This window comes from Fukomys damarensis, unplaced genomic scaffold, assembly GCF_012274545.1.
Source record: "Fukomys damarensis isolate Sample0158 unplaced genomic scaffold, DMR_v1.0_HiC HiC_scaffold_8, whole genome shotgun sequence".
NCBI classification, from domain to species: domain Eukaryota; kingdom Metazoa; phylum Chordata; class Mammalia; order Rodentia; family Bathyergidae; genus Fukomys; species Fukomys damarensis.
This window is the reverse complement of record NW_022900920.1, coordinates 14,174,962-14,197,064: the sequence shown is the minus strand read 5'-3', so window position 1 is coordinate 14,197,064 and position 22,103 is coordinate 14,174,962.

Genomic DNA, 22,103 nt, shown 5'->3' with positions numbered 1-22,103 from the left:
AGGAATCAGCCCCTACTTCCCACTTTTTTGGATTTTACTCCACTGATCAAGGTCCAGAGAAATGGCACCATATCCTTCTCAAAAGCAAAATAAACCTGACCTTGTGTTCCTAACCCCCTAGACTGATGGCAAATTTACTCCATAATTATTATACCCCTCTCTCCATAACTATGGTTGTTAGACTTAGCAAGTGAAAATATGGGCTACCCAGATAAATTTGTATTTCAGATAAATTTACAAATAATTTTTAGCATATCACATATAATATTTGGAACATACTTATACTAAAGTATTATTTATTGTTCATCTGAAATTAACTGGGAGTACTACCTTTACCTTATCTCTGTGCCGAAGGGTCTTGCAAAGGCCTAGGAGGGTTCTACAGAGTTGAACAGGTAGGGGAGCCTGAGGCCACTCGCCACACTATGAGTCCAAGTCTGTGCCACACACACCTGGGGAGCAAGGAGCACTGTGGCCCCCATACCAAATGGAGCTGGGATATCTTTGCCAAAGCTAGGTGCCTAGTGACTAAGGGCACCCACTGGTCACAGTTCTGAAGGCTCTGCCATCAAATAAAAGACAGGCATGATCTTCAGGGAACAAATGGCCCCAAGGCAAGAGGGCTGAGCATCCCACTGACCATCTTAGAACAAGAGAGAAGAAATACAAAGAGGACAGAGCACTAAGTTATTTCTCTCCATCCCATCTGTTTCATGTTTTAGACTCCCACCTAAAGGCCTGGTTCAAAACAGTTTTTCAGCTTTAAAAAGAAAAAGAAAACCAGGGCTATTAGCAAACTGAACACATAAACAAACACGATTCCAAGCTCCTAAGCCTTCTACCCAACATGAACCAGAGTACAGCTGAGGACATGTCCCCGGCATGAACACTGACTCAGCAAGCACGTAGGCCTGTGCACCCAGAAAGCCACCCTAGTTTCTTCTAAGACTCAGATTCAGGTTCAGGTACAGCCACAGGCAAGGCACGGTATCCCAGCATTCACAGTCCCCTCTCCCACGAGAAAGGCCAGTGTTTCTCTTCTCCATCTCCTTCCTCAATGTGAAGGCAATGACTCCTCTTCTAGATACAGGAGTGGATTTATTTTCTTAAACCAAGAAGCATATCCATTCTCCCTCAGGAATAGGTACCCCAGGAAGACCTCAGGAATGGGTATTCCACCCAATCAAAATCAATGCAGTGTCTTCTCACATAAGAAAGCAAATATAAGAGACTCAACCTTTCCCGTTGGACACAAATAAGAAAAGAAATAGCCCTGCATATGACCTTTTTTATTGTTATGAGCAAATACTTGAAGCAGGCTACTCTATAAAGACAAGAGGTTTATTTTGGCTCATGGTTCTGGAGGAGGTGCAAGGTCTGAGGTCCTCATTTGATTACGGCCTTCTTACTGACATAGCCTGGAGCATCACATGTTAAGACACAAGAAACATACATGCATGGGAGAGTGTGAATGCATGAATGTGTATGTGCCTGTGTGTGACAGAAGTGTTTCTCTCCCTCTTCTTATAAGAAATGAATCCATCAGGATTCAATCATATAGGTTCTACCCTCATGGCCTTATCCAATACTAATTCTTTTCCAAAGGCCCCACCTATAAATATCACAGTCAGATTAAGTTTCCACCTGTTAGTATCATTAACATCTGACTTTGGAGATTAAACTCCTGCTTGAGCTCATGGATAGAAGGGAGGTGACACTGGTAGTGCTCTGTCTCTTGCCACCTCATTTTGCTACACTTGCTTCAGGGCTGGCTCTATGTGTTGGCCAGATGTTTTCAAGTCAAGAATTTGTTCAAAGCCTAAAAGCTTAAAAGACCTATCACTTTAAAACTTAGAGCTGACACAGAAGTCATAGAGAAATACAATATACTGAATGGATAAACTTACAAAAAGACTGAATAATTACAAACCACAGGACATGTAAATATTTGTGGATAGTGGACAGTTATACTTGGAGGAAAATTTAAGGCCCTTAGAATATTAATTACACACAAGCAAAATGGGGAAAATATGAGCTTAACCCAAGGGGCTAACAAATATCAACAGAATCAACTAAAGGCAGCAAGACAGGCATAAAAAAATAGATATAAGCAGCCAGGTACAGTGATGCACTTGCAATCCCAGCTACTCTGGAGGCAACAGCAAGAGGATCATAAGTTTGAGACCAACCTGTACAATTTAGTGAGACACTGTCTCTAAATAAGTACAGAAATGGGCTGGAAATGTAGCGCACTGGTAGAGCATTTGAATAGCACACATAAGGACATGGATTCAATCCCCAGTGACACAAAACATGGGAGGTGGGAGGAAAGAAGAAGAGGAAGAAAGGGGCAGAAATCAATAAAATTGAGTACAGAAGTGATTAAAATTTTCTAAATACAAATACAGTCAAATGGGAAGAAAAGGGCTAAAGGTGTAGGGTAAGTGGGAAGGGTAGGGGAAAGTTAATAAGCGAAAAAAATATAAGAAAATGAAAAAACTGGAAATAAAGTGTTTGTAAATGGGGAGGGAAGGAGGGGGTGAAGGGAGAGCAGGGACAAGGGGAAAAAATGAGAACCAAGACCACCTGTCATGTAAAGGTACAAGATACCAATAATGAATGTAACTGTACTGTGTAAGTAAAATGTACCAATAAACTCAATAAAAGAAAAAAAAATACAGTCATGTGTCTCCTAATGACAAAGATACTTTCTGAGAAGTACATTCTGCAAACATCATAGAGTGGATTTACAAAAATTAATACTTACAATGTTACTAGGCAGGACAATGTTACAGGCATACACATGCAATCTGACCAAAACATCATTTTGTGTGGGGCTGGGGATTTAGCTCAGTGGTTCCACTGCCTGCCTTGCAAGCACAAGAACCTGAGTTCAATCCCCAGTATCAAAAAAAACAAAACAAAACATCATTTTGTGGTATGTGATTGTATATAAAATAAAAAATAAAAACAAGGGACAATTCAAATGTAACACATAGTTTAAAAGTAAATGGTTAAGGAATGTTATTCACAATCACAAGCCCATAGATTTAAGTATTTAAAAATATATTTAAATGTGTACATTTCTGGAATATAGCCAAAATTGATCCAAGCAGAAATAGAAAATTGAATAAATCAATAGCCACAAAAGAAAGTAAAAAAACCAAGAGAACAGCAGACAAACTATTGGAACTGGGTGGAGAACTCAGTATGGTGGCCAGATGAACATTCAACATACAAAACACAGTCATGCTCCTCCATTCCAGTGAAATTCCACTGACAAATGCAGCCAAAAATATGATAGCACTTATCATAGCAGAAAAAAATACAAAATATCTAGGAATGATCCAATTGAGAATGCATGAGATCTCTGTGGAGAACATTTAGAATCGAGTAATGAAATTTAAAAATAAGAGGGGCTGAAGAAGTTGCCTAATGATAGACCACTTGCCTAATGTATGTGAGGCTCTGGGTTCTGACACCAAAAATGTAAAAAATAAAAATAAACAGAAATAGTGAGTTGTGGCTGGCACACGTCACCCTGTCCCGGGAGATTCTCCTCAAGCTTATCTGTAAATAAAAGACAAATTATATCCAATCAAAAGCACTACCATGTATTTTCAGGAATATTACAAATTAATGGTGAGATCCTATGACAAATATTTATGAACAGCTGAGACAATCTCTTTAAAGAGATCACAGAAGAGGTATTGATGAGAGAACAGGTGAGAAGATGAAAGAAATTCCAGAACCAAACCAAAACGATGGAAATTGCATCAAAAATCATGGAGGAAAAGATGAGTTATTTAGTAAGTGATGCCAAGGCTGTCAGCTCACAGTGTGGAGAGGGTTTGGCTCCCACCACACACAGGCAGCCTCCACATAGAGAGCCTTGGCTCAAGCTCCAGCCTCAACTGGGCCATCTAAATACTGCGCAGTCTGTCTGGCCATCACTGGCCTGGAACTGTGGGGTGTCTTCTAATCCCGATGTATATTTTCCAGTGTTTAATGCATGTTACGTGCTTATGTAATTCAAACATTTCCTGCAAGGAACAGCAGTTGAAAAAAGCAAGTTTTAACCAAAAAGCAGATTCTTGAAATCATTACGCTGCACTAAGCAAGGAAATTATCAGGCTGCCTCAAAGGAAAAGTAAGCCACTGAAGCATTCAGCTTCTGAAAATGCAGAGGGGAACCACCCAGTATGAGCCATTGCCACCCAACCCCAATAAGTCAGCCCCAGAAAGCAATAGGATAACAGGAAGTACAAAAGAAAGTATATCCACTCGTTAATTGCTTCCTTTAGAAAAAGATATTTGGGATCTTTGTGCAGACGATAAAGAAGTTTTAAAAAACTAAAAGCTCTCTCAATGGATTTGGAAAGTATTTATGTTGTTCACAAAAGCAAGAATATAAAATTTAAAACATTATATATGCATATAACATGAATCATAAGCACAAATACATATTTCAAGTAGTTTAAAGACTATATGTAAAGTTTAATTATAAAGCTAATAAAAGAGAAGCTGGGCATAAAGGCTTATGCCTGTAATTCTAATACTCTGGGAGGCTGAGGCAGGAGGATCACAAGTTTGAGCCCAGCCTAGGCAGGTTAGCAATTTAGCAAGACCCTGACTCAAAATAAAAAATTTTAAGTGTTGGGATTGCATCTCAGTGGAAAGGCCCTAGGTCCAATCCCCTGTTTCACAATGAAGAAGAAAAAGAAAATGAGAACGTGAAGGAGAGGAGGGAGAAGTAGGAAGAGGGGAAGGAGAAGGAGAAGAAAAAGGGGGATGAGGGGGAGGAAGAGAGGGAGAAGCAGAGGAAGACAAGGAAGATACAGGGAAGGAGAAAGGAGGAAAAAAGAGAGAAGGTAAAAAAAGAGAAAAAGTTCTAAGATTTCAGGGATAATTTATTTTTAAAGTTACCATAAGAACAAATTATGAAGGACTGGGGAATGTAGCTCAGTGGTAGAGCACTTACCTAGCAGTACAAGGCTCTGGGTTCAATCCCCAGCACTGGTGCCAATGTGGAGGGGGGAAGCAAGCTACAAGGGAAAAATAACGACAGATTCAACTTCATCAAAATTAAAGATTTCTATTTGAAAAGGGTACCATGGTAAAGGAAACAGGAGAGACACACAGTGAGAACTGTGTTTTGGATGGAAACAGAGAATGGATGATTATTCAAATTACAAAAATCACACCAATTGGCAAGCAGAAGACAGTCCCTCTGCAAAGTGATTGCAGGCTATGAACAGTTAACAGCAGAGAAAAGCTTGTCATCTGGCAGGCAAGGAAGGAGGCTCTGCCTCACTCAGAACCAGATCTGGAAATGAAGTGAGATACTACCTTGCAGATACCTGATTGGAGAAAATAGAAGGGCAGCTGTGGTTTGCAGAACAGGATCTCAGACCCAGCTGGTGAGAGGACAGATGGGTGCAGGCTTTACAGAGAGCCACACACAGGTGCTTAGTTAAAGGAGTGCAACAGAGCTCTGTGACTCTACTCTTGCCCCAAAGACGTTCCTATGTGACCATAATGAAGCTCAGAGAAGGAACCTCTTCACAGGATCACTCAGGACACAGGCAGCAGATAATGTGCCTGCCCATCACTCAGGAATTTTAAAGGTTGGAACATTAGTAGGTTTTTTTTAAGTAGGCTCCGATTGGAAATTCTATGCAGTAGTCAGATATGTTGGACCAGATTTATGTAGAGCTACAAGGACCAATCTCAAAATCATAATGGAAGAGTGGGTTGAGATTACAGCCAAAAGTATTTATGTATGATTTTAAAATGCACACAAAATAGCACTGGATATTTTTCAAAGATTTGCTTATTTTAAAACAATTGCAGAACATTTTGAAGTGGATTGGAAGACAAGTGTTACTGGGAGAGGAGAAAATGGAGGACTGGGGAGGAAGAATAAAGTAAAGAAAAAAAACAAAAACCATTTCCTTGCATGAGCTGCCCTGAAATGAGCAGAACCTGAACTGGGCTCATCAGCTCAGATCTGCTGACTCACAGAACCCAAGAAAGGAGGGGCCGAGAGGGTGGCAGGAAGGGAGGGAGACCAACATGCATTCCAATGAGCCAGGTCTCACGGCAACATCTGGCCACTGTATAATCCTGATTTGTGAATACATGAAGCTAAGCACATCCTGGAATCTTCCAAGCAAATAAAATTGATCCCTTTTAGCAAGTCTTTATTTGAGCCATTTTAGATTTAAAAAACACTTTGTGAAATGTACTAATGGTCCTGCTTTCGTTCACTTGCCCACAGGATTCCTCTCTAGAGCTGTCATCTCTACTGCAGCTGCAGAAGGGCCTCCAGCTCACCAGGCTGCATGGCCGCCTGCCCCTCTGCTCACTCTTCAGTTCCTAACCTCCTTCCTCCCGGCCTTCACAGAGGCTGACCCCAGCAGGGCACTTCCCTGGCTCTGTGGAGGGCTGGTTCCTCACATATTCCCATGTGCTCCAGGCCAGGCAATGCCCAGTGTATTCCAGGCAAGCGCTGTGTTGTAGGAGGGCATGCTTAGTCCTGGGCACCTTCCTTCTGCCTCCGCAGATAGCTGTCAGCTACTCTCACTGCCCCTAGGAAAACCTGGGAAGAAAGCAACAGAGGTTTTTGCTCTTTTCCCAAGTTGAGATAAGGAAATAGGCTCAGGGTCAGAACATGCCCAGGGTCACACAGTTGGGAAGCAAATGGTCTGCTCTGGATCCAAACCTCAGCCAACAGAGTCTGTTCTCCTTTCTCAGCTCTCACCCCAGCTCCTCCATTTATGCTGCCCATGCCAGGCTGCTCCCTTTCCTCTGCAGGCCCCATGGACACTCCTCATGGCACAGCCCTGTTGTCCAGGGAGGGAGTGTCAGAGGTCCATCCACCTCAGCTCCCCAGACCCCTGGGTAGTGGTCAAAGCCTCTTCTTCCTAGGAATCCTGAGTTGATGCTGGGAATGTGGCCAAGGGAACAGAAAAACAGAACCTACAGGGCAAATGCTTCATCCAAGGATGGAAATCAAGGGCAGGGGCTGCCTGGAGCAGATCTTCAGGGAAAAGGGGTGTGGGACATTAGGCCATAGCAGTCAGAAGCCCAGCCATCCTGCTGCTGGGAGAGCGGGTGCCTGACTCCAGAAAGAGCCCAGCCGTGGCCGGGGAGGTCTCCACACAGCCAAGCCCCAGAAGCCCTCATTAGGGGTTTATAAAGAGCTTAGCCCCAGATTACACAAAGCCTGTGAGCTGGGCCACCACAGGCCCCAGTCCCGTGTCTGACAGACTTAATGGCCTGGGCTCCAGGCACCACCAACATAAAGTATTCTTGTTCACCACCAATTTTAACAAGGTATTTATGGACACGGGACAAGCTCAGGACAACACCCCGCTTATGGGGCTGGCTGCCCAAACAATCAGGGCAAAGAGGCGGGTCCACACAAGGGCCCAGTGATAAAGGCCACACAGGCAGGCAGAACTGAGGGCCATTCACCTCTCTCCCACCTTGTTAATGTGCAGTCACATGGTTCACCCTGGGACGACCTTCTTGGGTAGATGGGGGGGCCATCATCACCAGATTTCTAGGCCTGGGACACCAACACCAACACCAACTTTTAAATTTTTTTTGAGAAAGAGTTTCACTGTGTTTCCCAGACTGGCCCTAGGCTCAAGCAATTCTTGTGCCTTGAGAAGCTGGAACTACTATAGGCATGTGCCACCATACCCAGCTCCACTAACAAATTTTTAACCACAGACATAAAAACCCTGGACACAGGACCTCAGAGTCATAGACCCCCCAATACTAAGGACCCCAAGAGTATCCTCCACTCCCACAGACCGCACCATTGTTTCTATCAGCCCACATGCTTTGGCACATAGAAATGCAACTCCTATCTGATTTTTTTTTTCTCATCAGAGTGACCATAACTAGGGTCCAGTGTGGACAAGACAAACCCTTATGTGGATGCGATTCCAACCAGAAGCAGAGACACATGGTATTTCTATGCTTCTGTCTCAAGTGACTGAGCTAGTTTCACTTCTGTACAGCTACCATTTGCTGACAATGTAACATATGCTAGACCCCTGGGTCTTAGATAATTCAGGCCTCGCAGTAACTTGGGAGTCGACCTGTGTCACAGCTACAGAGTCCAGGTCAGAATGATCCCCAGACCATATACCACTGGTAGTGACGGGCTCAGATTGCACCCTCCACATCCATATGCCCCTAAGCACGTTCCTATTACGTCCCTCAGCTCAGCTGCACCTGGTCAAAGAGGGCCTCTTGGAGGAGGCGACGTCCAGGCAAGCCTAGAGTGATGGGTATGATGTGGCCAAGGGAGAGGCAGAAAGAGAAAGGAAACAGTAAGGAGGGACCAGAGGAGCCCCAAGCTACAGTGCACATCCTTGGCCCCTGAGATTTCAGGTCCTGCCCTATTGTTACTAATAACAGTAACAGCTGTTATGACCAGTATTCATCATGTACTTTATAGAGTTATATTTTATCCTTACAATTACCTTTGAGAGAATTATGGTTATCCTGACCACGCTGGGACACAGGGAGGTTAGGGAACCTACTGACATGCAATCTATGGGACCAGGTCCAGAATTAGGCTTCATTTGCTACGAGAGATCTTATACCCAGGGGCCGTGCAGAAGCCCAGGACAGGTGGGCTGGCAAAGACAGTGCTGGACTTGGAATGGGAACACCAGGATCCCCTCTCTGCTCTGACATCCATCTTACATCCAGAGCAAATGACCTCACCTCTGGGCATCCCCATGAAGTAGGTTCCAAAGCCCCTTTCCCTAATCCTTAAAAGCAGGGGCAGGACTGGAGAGGTCAGGCCCAGGAAGTGCTTCACTGGCTATGGTAGGCAAGTAACAACCCCAAAATGTCCAATCCTGATCCTTGGGACTGTGACCCTTATGTTATCTTGCATGGCAACAGAGATTTTACAGAAGTGGTTAAGGACATTGAGATGCAGAGATGATCCCAGGTGATCCTGTGAGCCCAGAAGAATCACAGGGTCCTTGTGAGAGAGGGAGGCAGGAAGATCTGGGTCAGAGAAGGAGACATGATGACAGAAGTGAAGGGCAGAGCAACAAGCTTTGAAGTTGGAAGAGGGCCCATGGGCCAAGGAATGTGGCAGCGTCCAGAAGCTGGAAAAGACCAGAAAACAGGTTCTTCCCAGAGCCTCTAGAAGTAATCAGCCTTACTAACACTTTGCTCTTTACCCGAGGAAACTGACTTTGGACCTATGATCTCCAGGTCATGTGAGCTAAGAACCTGAGTTGTCAATGGAACAGCCTCTCCACCACCAGCGGACCCCCGGTGAGGACCAGAGCTACACAGGCTTCCTAGATACCCCTGTTCCTCATCTAAACTGCAAAAACACAGGGAGTCTTAATGGCAATTGCCCTGAGCTAGAGCAGAAGTGAAGAATAGTAAGAGGGGCTTACTCCTGCTAAGTTCCAATCCCAAAGGGTAAAGTTACTATATTGATCAGTTTATTCATTATAAACATACTTGGGACTAGACTTTGATTTCATTTTATTTCACACGGTTAAAGGTGATAGATTAATAACTACCACAAATTGTCATTTTCTAAGCTGTGTTTGATTCTGTTATTGTTGCTGATTTTATCACTTGGGCTAGTGTTGTGATTGATCTAATCTGTTATCTTTCCTGGTATAATTAAAATGACATTGCCCCAGAGTTATTAGAGTCTCAAGTCCTAAAGACCAGGTATTTCTGGAAGACACCTCCGAGAAGCAATCATTCCTTAAGGTTTCTAAATACTAGCAACAAAAATACTTATAATAAGTGATATCTAAGTATCAACCCAGGAATTAAACCAATGACTATATCAACAACAATTATATAATAACAGAAACAACAATAACAATAATAATAGAAATGAAAAGACATTTAAACAAGACACAGTCTTCCAGCTTACCAAAGGCAAATTCTGGGGAAAACAAGATGGAAAAGTATGATAATCAATCTCCTAGACATTCTGAACTGATAGCACAGGAAGTTAAAAAAAAAAAAAGCAGCTGAATAAGGACCTAGAAATATTCAAAACAGAAACAATTTCCAGATAAAAGACATAATTATAAACTCTAGAACACAAAAGGATTAAAAAAATAGATGAGTTTAGGTCCATGATTGAAGCCATGAATGCTTGACACAGGAAAGAAATGGAAACCATGAATGCACAACATAAGAAAGAAATGGAATCCATGAAACAGATTCAAACTGATATCCAGGAAATTAAAAGCTCTATTAAAAGCATACATATTAAAACTATACATATTAAAACTATACATAGCAGACTAACCCAGTCTGAAGTCAGAGCATCAGATATAAAAGATAGGATGGCAGTCAGCAACCTCGAAAAGAGAGATCTCTTAAAAATAGTAGAGAACTATGAGAAGTTAATCCAACAACTCCTAGATGATGCCAAGAAGAATAATATAAGACTAATAGGAGTCCACAAAAAAGCAGGAGAAAGCACAAATGACATTAAAAAAACTTTTCACAGAATTAATGATAGAAAATTTCTAAACAGAACAAACAAACTTAACATACAGATAAGTATGCCTATATATATGCCTATATAGGATTCCAACTAGTTACAATAAAATAAAATCTACACCTGGACATAAAATAATCAAGATTCTAGAAACCAAAGAGAAGTACAAAATACACACAGCTAGAGAAAAGAAACACGTTACATGCAAAGGAAAGCCCATCACAACTGACTATTCAATACAAACCTTCAAGTCAAAGAGAGCCTGGAGTGTGGTATCACAAGCTTTAAAAGAAAACAACCTCCAACCTAGGCTGATGTATCCTGCAAAACTATCTTTCAAAACTGATGGAGAGGGGCTGGGGATTTAGCTCAGTGGTTCTGCTCCTGCCTCATAAGCACAAGGACCGGTGTTTCATACCTGGTACAAAAAAAAAACAAAACTTCATACTTTCAAAATTGATGGAGAAGTAAGATACTTTCATGACAAAGAACACCTAAGAAATTTCATGAATACCAAACCAGCATTCCAAACAATTTTTTTAAATATCCTAGAAAAAGACAATGAAGATCACAACTCCATGAGGCACGACAGAGTAAATCTAACAGGCAAGAATTTAAAGGGAGAGGGAGAAAAATTTTTAAAAAGAACCTACAAGAGGAAAATAATATGACAATGATAAGTCAATACATATCAGGTATAACCATCAATGTCAATTGCCTCAATTCACCAATCAAAAGAAACAGACTGGTAGAATGGATTAAGAAGCAAAATCCAACAATATGCTGTTTACAAGAAACATACCTACATGAAAAAGATACTCATAGACTGAAAGTAAAAAGATGGAAAACAGTTCTCCATGTGACAGGAAACCAGAAAAAAGCAGGGGTACCTATCTTATTTGCAGACAAAGTAAATTTCAAACCAAAACTAATTGAGACAGAAAAGGTTACTACATCCTTGTAAAGGGAACAATCCAAGAGGAAGAGACAACAATCATAAATATATATGCATCACATACTAATGCCCCCAAGTATATAAAACAAATATTAAGGGACATGAAACACCAAATTAACACTAATACAATTGCAGTGGGGAACTTCAATACCCTATTGTCACAAATAGACAGATCACCTAGGTTAAACATCAAAAACCAAATACTAGAGCTGAACCAAGCTTTTGAACAAATAGACTTAAAAGATTTCTACAGCGTTTTCCACCCTACAAATAGAATATACATTCTTTTCAGCTGCACATGGGTCATTTTCCAAAGTAGACCACATACTAGCTCATAGAACATGTTTAAGTAAATGCAAAGGAATTGAAGTTACCCCATGTATATTATTATACCATAGTGCATTTAAACTGGAGATCAATAGCATAAGAAACCATAAGAATGAAGGGTGAAGGGGTTGAAAGGAGGTCAGGGGTATGGGGTTAAAATAAGAACCAAGACATATCATTTAAAGGTATAAGATCCCAATGATAAATGTAACTCTATTGTTTGCTTTAAATGTACCAATAAACTTAATGGGGGAACAAATAAAAAATACTAAAATATTTTTAATTTTTAAAGAAACATAAGAACTTCACAAACACATGGAAATTGAATAACACACTCTTGAAAAACCAATGGATCACAGCAGAAATTAAAGAAGAAATTACACAGTTTTTACAATTTAATGACAATGCCAGTACAACATATAGGAATCTATGGGATACAATGAAAGCAGTTTTACGTGGGAAATTCATAGCAGTGAATGCCCACAAAAGGAAAACAGAGTGAGCTCAAGTTAACAACCTAATGGTGAATCTTAAGCTCCTAGAAAAAAAGAGCAAGAGAAACCCAAAGCTCATACAAGGGAGGAAATTATAATGATCAGAGCAGAAATCAATCCAAGAGACTAAGAGAACAATACAAAAAAAAATCAACAAATCAGAGTTGGTTTTTCAAAAGAAGAAAATTGATAAACCCTTAGCCAACCTTATCAAAAAAACAAGGAAAGAAAAGGCTCAAACCCATGCAATTAGAAATGAAAATAGTGAAGTCACAACAGATTCAGCAGAAATCCAGAGGATTGTTAATATTTACTTCAAGAACCTGTGCTCTAATAAAATGCAGAACATAGAAGAAATGGACAGATTTCCAGATACATATGAATTACCAAAGTTGAACAAAGGTATAAAAATTCTAAACACCCCAATTATAATCAGTAAAATTGAACACATAATTAAAAACACCAAAAAAAAAAAAACCCACCAACAAAGCCCAGTTCCTGATGGCTTCACTGTTGAATTCTACAAGACATTTAGAGAAGAACTATCACCACTACTCTTTAAACTTTTCAATGAAATTGAAACAGAAGCAACACTTCCAAATTCATTCCTAGAAGCAAATATTATTTTGATTCTAAAACCAAGGAAAGATGCAACCAAAAAAGAAAACTACAGGCCAATGTCCCTAATGAACATAGATGCAAAAATCCTCAGTAAGATGCTGGCAAACAGAATACAGAGGGTCATCAAAAAGATTATACACCCTGACCAAGTCATATTTATCCCAGGGATGCAAGGAAGGTTCAACATACATAAATCAATAAATGTAATACACTATATTAACAGAATCAAGGACAAAAACCATACAATCCTCTCAATAGATGCAGAAAAAGCATTCGACAAAATTCAACATGCATTCATGATAAAAGCCTTGCAGAATATTGGAATAGATGGTCTTTATATCAACTTGATAAAGACTACCTATGAAAAGCCAACAACTAAATGGTCAAAAACTGAAAACCTTCATGCTAAAATCAGGAATGAGACAAATATGTCCACTATCACCACTCCTGTTCAATATAGTTTTGGAAACATTAGCCACAGCAATTAGACAAGAGAAAGAAATAAAATCAATAAATACAGGAAAGGAAGATGTGAAACTGATATTATTTGCTGATGACGTGATACTATACATAGAAGACCCAAAGAACTCCACCAAAAGACTTCTAGACTTGATTGACAGATTCAGTAGAGTAGCTGGGTACAAAATAAATATTCAAAAATCAATAGCCTTCTTGTACACAAATAACAGTCTGACTGAGAGTCAAACTAGGGAAACAAGGGCTGGAGATTTAGCTCAGTGTTTCCGCTACCTGCCTTGTAAGCATAAGGACCCAAGTTCGATCCCCGGTACCAAAAAATAAAAATAAATAAATAAATAACCAAATTAGGGAAATAATCCCTTTCACAATAGCATCCAAAAAAATGAAATATATAGGAATCAATCTAACAAAGGAGACAAAAGACCTCTACTCTGAAAACTACAGCATTCTGAAAAAAGATTGAAGCGGATGTAAGAAAATGGAAAAACATCCCTGGTTCTTGGGTAGGAAGAATCAATATAGTGAGAATGGCCATACTTCCAAAACTGCTATACAGACTCAATTCAATCCCTATTGAAATCCCAACAGTTTATTTCATAGAACTAGAGAAAACAAACCAAAAATTCATTTGGAATCAGAAGAGACCTAGAATAGCAAAAGCAATTCTAGGCAACAGAGACCTGGCTTGTGTTTGGCCACCACACTGGTGTCTTTGTCATAAAATCTACAGGGAAATCAGCAGCTCAGACACTCCACTCATAGGGGAACAATTCCAGCCACAGCCCCTCACCCTGGGGATTTTACAGGAGCATCTCCATTGGTGAGAACAAAGCAATGCCAGCTCTGGTCTTTGAGTTCAAGCAGGGCTTCAGATAGCTCCATCCTGCTTCCTGTGAAGGGCTTAAGAAAAAAGGAACTGAAAAAAAAAAAAAAAAACAGAACTGAAAAATATATAATTACTCTACTCAGCACCTGATTTCCTGCTGTCCCAAAATGAAACACACCTTCTTCCCGAAGAGGAACTTTAAGGTACTTTATGACAAAACCAGAACTGATTGGGTAGAGGTGACTATATCTGCCAGAGGAAGCCACAGTCAGTCAGGCCAGTCTAGGGCAACAGTACTGGGCAAGGAGCCTGGGGGCAAGCAGAGCCTGCATGGCTCCAGTCCAGGGCTTTGGCAAGGTCAGGGGTTCAAGACTTCAGGGAGGGGAGTTTTGCAAAGGTTGTAAATATAACAAGTTGGCTTTGTGCACAGGGGGGATATGGCCAGATTTTATTAATAACCCTTATGAAAAGGTATAGGAGGTGAGAGGAGGAAGAGCCAATAAGACACCTAATCGAACTGCCTCACAGCAGCAAACAGTCCTCGTCATTGTTCCCAGCCTGGGAAAAGTCATCAGTGCTTGAGTCCACTCTCCCTGACCTGGCCTGAGCCTGCAAAGATCTGATCTGCACCCTGCCAGCCACCAGTGTGGGGGATGGGGCAAAACAGGAGGTCCAGAGACCCAGGTTCTGTTCCCTGAAGTGCTGCAGTGAGCCAAGTAGTTGTTACCCATCACCCGGCCTCTGCCTTGCAAGCCATAGCCAGAGTCAGCTGGAGGAGGGCGCCCAACCCAAAGGTCTGGACTCCTCATCCAGGTCCCCAAGCCCAGGTCTGGTGCCACCTGGAGCTGCTCTGTGGCCCCACCAACAACCACACCTCTCAGAGCTCTTGAACTTGTGTTTTTGTTGTTGTTGTTGTTGTTGTTGTTGTTTTATTCTGTTCTGTGGTACTGGGGATTGAACTCAGGACCTTCACACTGAGCAACATCCCCAGTTCTTCCTTGTTTTTCATTTCAAGATAGAGCTAAGTCACTGTTACCCTAGCTGGGTTTGAACCTGCAATCCTCCTGTCTCAGCCTCCTAGATGCTGGGATTACAATGTGGGCCACAATGCCCTGCTTAACCTGCTTCTTAAGCTTCTGGGCAAGCAAAGTTTATTCTTCACTGTCTCCATCCCCAGGCTTTGCTCTCCTTTCTCTTTTCCCTTCAGGACTTTTACCCTCTAACTTAGGTTGGGTTCCCCCAAAGAAAAACCAGAGACAAGAACTGAGGTGCAAATACTTTATTGGGAGCTACTCCCAAGAAGCACAAAGGAGGGTGTGAGCAAAGTGAAAGACAAGTGATACGGATTGAATTATGTCCCCAAGAAGGAAAAGTCAAGTCTGGCCTGACCTGTAGTACCTATGCGTATAACTTTATTTGCATATAAGGTCTTTACAAGTAATTAAATTGTAACTAAAGATACTGTGATCTAATTGCAGTCTTTTTCCCCAGGTTGGTCTTTAACTCCTGGGCTCAAGTGATCCTCCCACTTCAGCTTCTCCAGTAACTAGGACTTAGGCAAACATCATAGTGCCTGGAGTCCTTTCAGAAGAGACTTGGCCACACAGAGAGAGCAGTATGCCACATACAGACATAGGCACACAGAGAGGGAATGCACTGTGAAGACAGAGGAAGAGACTGGAGTGACACAGCTTCAAGGTAAGGGACACCAAGCATTGCTAGCAGCTACCAGAAGCCAGGAGTAACAGCAATGTTGCCAACATCTTGATTTTGGGCTTCGCACCTTCAGAACTGTGAGAGAAGTTTCTGTTGTTCTAATCTACCCAGCTTGTGATGGTTTGTTACAGCAGTCCTGGGGAACTAATACTTTATATGTAGTATAAATGCTGTATGCATTCATTTGGGAAATATATAGACATATAGATGTAAATATCTCCTAACTGATCTTCTCAAATAGCAATTTGGGCAACACATGTCATTCTCTTATTCCACTCAGCATCCTTGCATGCCCCTTCCCTATTTCATGTATCTTAGAGGAAGCACAGACCCTGTCACATTACAGAGACTGAATTAAGTTAAGGTCTTAATACTATGGACCCAGTTGTAACCATTTTCCTACACATGACTTGTTTATCCTTCTTTATGACAGAGCAGTACTCCCTTGTGTATAAATACATTTCTTTTGTCCATTCATCTGTTGATGGACACGTAGGCCACTTCCAAGATTTAGCTGTTATGAGTTGTGCTGCTAGAATCATGGATATGCATGTATCACTGTGGTATGATGTCTTTAATTCTTTCAGGATGATACCTAAAAGAGACTAGCTGGTTCAAATGGTATTTCTAGTATTAATTTTTTTGAGGAATCTCCATACTGATTTCTACAGTGGCTGCATTAGTTTATATACCTGCCAAAAATATAAGCTAATAAAAAATAAAGATCAAAAAAAAAAGAAAAATGTAGATAAAAAGTAACCCAAAAAAGTTAAGGTCTTTACATGTAATTAACTTACAACAATTGCAGAGACCCACCTCCCCAACACCCCTTTGAGCAAGAAGAATGGGTGTTTGGTGAGCTCTGCCAAGTACATGCCCATGGGAGCAAGTGACACAGAGTCTGGTCTGTGTGGATGCCAGGTTGCGGGGGCCGGAAGCAGCAGAGATGCTACATGTCAGTTCTCAAGGGAGGTCCCACGGTGTCTCCCCAGTTCTGAAAATTGATTTTGAGCATCATTCCTGCTACAGAGACTCAAACCTGGGGTTCGAACACATGCAGAGATCTGGTGAGCTGCCTCGTGGCCTTTAATCCATTTTCTGTTCTGCTTTATTGAGCAGAATTAGCTCAAGCTTCTTACAGTTGAGCTCCTTGCATGAAATTTAGAGCACACAGCACTTTCCACCTTTGCTTGCAGCCCCTCTGGCTCTAGGATGCTGGTGGGAGGCTTTGAAGGGGGCCAGGAATCTTCCGCCCAGTGTGATCTTCCACACTGGAGCCTGACTGCAGCCCCTCTTGCCCGTGAGTGAAATAAGATAGTGGTTTTGAGTTTGGGCTTTAAGAGCTGCTTTTACAATCCTAGCTCCTCCATGAGTTACCTCTCCTGTGTTCTTGGATGACTCACTATCTGGTAGGAGAGCTGCAAAGCTGAAAGTGTATCCTGTTGCAGGTCACCATCTCTGCCATGATGCAGGCAGCACCTCTTGGGATGATGAAGAAAGGGACAAAGAACCTGGGGAGGTGAGGTCCAGATGACTGACACCTTCCAGCTCCTGGACCCAGTTGGGCCTGAAGCTAAACCTACTACTGAAATTTTCAGTGACATGGGTTAAGTGATTTCCTTCATGGCTGATGAGAATTAGGTTTTTTCATCTCAGTTAAGTCGCTAATATATGAGAAAGTTCAAAGTGTAGTTCCAGGATACACAAGGATGTGGTTAAACTCCAGATGGCTTGTCCCTCTAGCATGCCAGGACTCAATTCCAGAGTCAGACAAAGCTTAGATTTGGTCTGAGCTCCTGGCTACCCACAATTTTGTATTCTGCTTAACATTTTATTTTGGGCATTTTTCCACATCTTCAGTTTTTTGAGGTGTGTTTGTGTGTGTGTGCGCACGTGTTTGTGTGTGCGTGCGTGCCACGGATCAAACTCAGGACCTGGCACTTGCAAGACAGGCATGGTGCCACTGAGCTAAATCTCCAGCCCATCATCATCACTATTTTCGAAAGTTTGATTTGTTAATGTATAAAAATCAAAAATGGCAAGCAAGGGATTCAGCTCAGTGGTTCTGCTGCCTGCCTTGCAAGCTCAAGGTCCCAAGTTCGATCCTTGGTACCAAAAATAAAAATAAAAATAAGAAAAATCCAAAGTGAAGATTTTCATAAATTTTTGCAATTATTGAGGTTGTTTCCCATTTGTCACTTTATAAATTATGCTATAAAAGCATGTTTGTGCCCAAACTTCTGACTACATCATAGATTATTTTCCTGGGATGAATTTCAGAAGTAGAATTGACTGGTCGTGCATGCTTTTGGAGCTCTTGATATGTTGAGATGCTCAGTTCAGGAGCAGAATCCGTATCCATCTGTAGCACCCTATTACTATATTAACAAATCTTCATTGTCAGAAAATCTTCCAGTTACCATTAATTTAGTGCTGTGAGCTAAGAGTTATAGTAAACATTCTTTATGCTCATTCTTACAGATTACAACCCAGTCATATACATATGACTATTATCCAGTTTTAGACATAAAGAAACTCAGCCTCAAAGAAAGTTTGCACCTTGCCAGAGACAAGATAGCTAGAAAAGGTGGAGGTAAAATGTGTTCTAGGTTTATGTGACTTAATCCTATGCTGTTTACCCATGAAACCATTGTGGGAGGAAGCAAAAGCAACCTAGTTAGAGTCCTAACTAAAATTCTCCAGCTGGTGCCTGGACACTTTCTGTGTAACATCATAAAATATTCCACAGTAAACACATTCTAAATTATTTTTGGACCCAGATCATGCATGTTACACTTTAAGAATATCAGGAATATATGCATTAAGGGCCCTTTCTAAGCAAAGTGTGGTAGAATATGCCTATAAGGAAAGGTCCCATGTGGGGCAAGAAGCTTCATGAATGGAGCGTCTCTTAGTCTGGTGATGCAATTACCCCACTGATCAACTTGGGCTCTAGTTTACTGTTACTTCCAGTGGCGCTGTCAGGTCCCTCCTGGATTAAGTCAGAGGATAAAGCAAAGAGTAGGCACTAGGTAGGCAGTGTTCACCAAGCTCTCCCTCTGGACTGACAGAGAGGAAGAGAGACCTTTGAGGGTTTTCACAGCTAGGGGGTTGAAAGGAAATGCAGAAACCTTGGACCACGACAATGGCACTAACGACCTTGGGGGGTTCTGGAAATTTGTTTTGGAAGTGGGTTTGTTGTTCCATGTTCTTAGATTACAAAGTTGCATGACCTGCCCATACCTCACCTGCACCATCTCTGACTGGGCCTCAGGTCACCCTTTAGCTATGTCCCTTGACCAGACCCTGTGGACAGGTGACCCAGGACTTCAGTGTGGCATAACTCCCAGCCATCTCTAGTAGGTCTCACTCTCCCATAGTCCCTCCGCCTGTACAAGACCCAGTGGTCAACCATTAAATACCTGGAGACTGGGGCCAAGCATGCCTAGGCCTAGGGCCAGGTGTGCCCAGGGCCAGTGCTGGTTGACTCCAGGAAGCCTCCGAGATCTGTTGTCTAGAACAGAGACTTACTGGAGCTGGGAAGAAGAGGCTGAGGAAAATGACTAGTGATCTTTAACAAATGGAATCCTTTCTCCACAGGCACCTGCACTCCACAGTATACCTGTTATGGTTTAAATCTAAAATATCCCCTAAAAGTGTCATGTGTTTGGAGGTAGGGCCTGGTTGGAAGAGGCAGATTCACTAGGCATGACCTAGAAGGTATACCCTTATCCCTCCTTCCCTTCACACACACACTTCCTGGTTACCATGTGTCGAGCAGCTTTTCTCCACCATGCCTTTCTGCCATGCCATTCCTGCCTTGGAGCAAAAAAAAAAAAAAATCCTTGGATTGAATCCTAAGAAAACCATGAGCTAAAATAAACCTCTCCTCCTTCAAATTGTTTGTGTCGGGTATTTTGTCCCAGCAATGGAAACTAAGAGAGCACCCATCCTCTACGTGGTTGTGACACTGTGATCAAAGGCTAGGCTAGTGCCCCTTCCAGTCCCCCTGCAGCTCCTCCATTGGCTCCCATAGAGACAAAGTTTCTCATCCTAGGCCCCCTGGTTTGCTCACCTTCAGCCTTCTCCAAAAGAATATTAAAAAGACGTCACATCATTGTGATGTCTTATAGCATATGAGCCCAACAATGAGGTAAGGATGTGGTGAAGGATCAGGGGGAAATGCTGTCACTTCCTCCCACAGTCACTGTTGCAGGTTTTGAATAGGAAAATGACTGGCTACTGAACACCTACCAGCCTACCTTCTGCAAGCAATTGAGTATAAGGCAAGTTTCACTTTATGGTTCCATCCTCTTGGCCCATTAAAATCCTCTCTAGCATGCCTGTCAGTGGTAGTCAAAGCCCCATGAAGTCTCAAGGACTGGGAACACCTTTCTATCCACTACCCCTATGTGTTATCTCATGTGATTGTTACAGCTTTACAAAACTGAGGGAGTATAAAGGAACTTTCTCCCCTACTTCCACTTCCAAGAGCTACTGAGTGCTCCATACTCCTACACATGACCACTAGAAGGGAGGACAGTGTCTTTTCTAGTTCCCCTAAATCTTACAAGTTATGCCCAGAAGTTGAGCCTGAGTTTTCTCACGCACATGTAAACATCCTGGAATGGCCTTGGGAGATTATGGCCCTGCCCCCCTCTTTAGGACTGTGCCCAGGGTCTCCAGGAAACAGCAGAAGGAGCTCCATGCCAAGTAGCCTCTCCTTCAGGGCCAGTGACCTCCCCAGGGGCAGGACTTTGTCCTATCACTTGTATGCTGTGGTGCTGAGTTGGTTCCCAGGCTTGTTTCCGTATCTGTATTATGGGCACAATCACGCTTCTGCTCTGAGCTGTCCTGAAGACTGGATGCAGGGCTGTGTGGCAAACACTGGCATGGAGTGCTTGTGATGGCAACCTCATCATCACAGAAGGATGAAGATGGGCAAACTTCCTGAGCCACTTGTACGACAGGGGCAGTAACAGCAATGCCTACTTTGGAGACCTGGGGGAATTAAAGAGGATCCTGGCTGTGAGATCCACCCTGAACCTAACACTTCAGCTCCCACAAAAATCACCATCTGGAAGGAAGGAGATCAAGCTCTCCTCAAACTTCTGCCAACCCCAGCCCAAGCCCTAGATTTTTTATGCAAACATGGCAGGGCAAAAGCATAGCTGCTGTTTGGGAGGTGATTGACCTGGAATGTTGGAAGTGGTAAGGATGGAAGGGTCCTAAGCCTGAGACTGGAGAAGGCTGTGTAGCCAGACCTTGTCGGGATAGATTCAAAGATACTGGGTGTGGCTGAGAATGCCGATGCCCCTCTTTATCCCACCCAGCTCAGCAGCAGCAAGACTGACATCTGTCCATCACCTGTGCCCTGGCACTTGTCCATCTCCGACACCTGCTTCCCACTGCCTCTACAAGAGAGAGGACTTTGTTTAGCATCAACAGGATACTAGGAGCCCAGGATCAGTCTTTCTCGGCCAAAATCAAGGTGTCAACAGGGCCAGACTACCTCTGGGAGCTATAGGGGAGAACTCACTCCTTCCCTGTCCCTGATAACGGTTGCTGCCGCAGTTCCCTAGCTTTGTTCCCATTTTCAAGGTCAGCCTCTTCCAACACTTCCTGCTCCATCTCCACATTGCCTCTCCTTTGTGTATGTCAAGTCTTCCTCCGCCTCTACTGCACAGATACTTGTGTGTGTTTGCATTTAGAGCCCACTCAGATAATCTGAGATAATCTTCTCACCTTAAGATCCTTAATCCCATCTACTAATACCCTTTCCCTATGCAAGGTGACATGGATTCTAGAGAGGAGGACTTGTTATCTATTGGGAGACTGAAAATTCTGCTCAATCAGTGTATATATGAATGTGTTTGTACATATGCATATGAGTGTGTGAATGTGTGTATACATTTAGTGTGTGTGTTTGTGTGTGTGTGTGTGTGTGCATATGATTTATTACAGGGGCTTATGTTGCCCAACTGTGTGAGCCACCTGAACAATCCACTAGAACTGTTCCATCTAAATGTAGAGCAGAAGTCAGCAGTCCAGAAGGGAAGATGGATAGGAAATAGAGAAGTTAGGAAAACAAGGATAAGCAGGGCTTGCAGAGATGGACTGGATCCTATATTAATCTCTCATCACCCCAACTATTTGCTGATAATC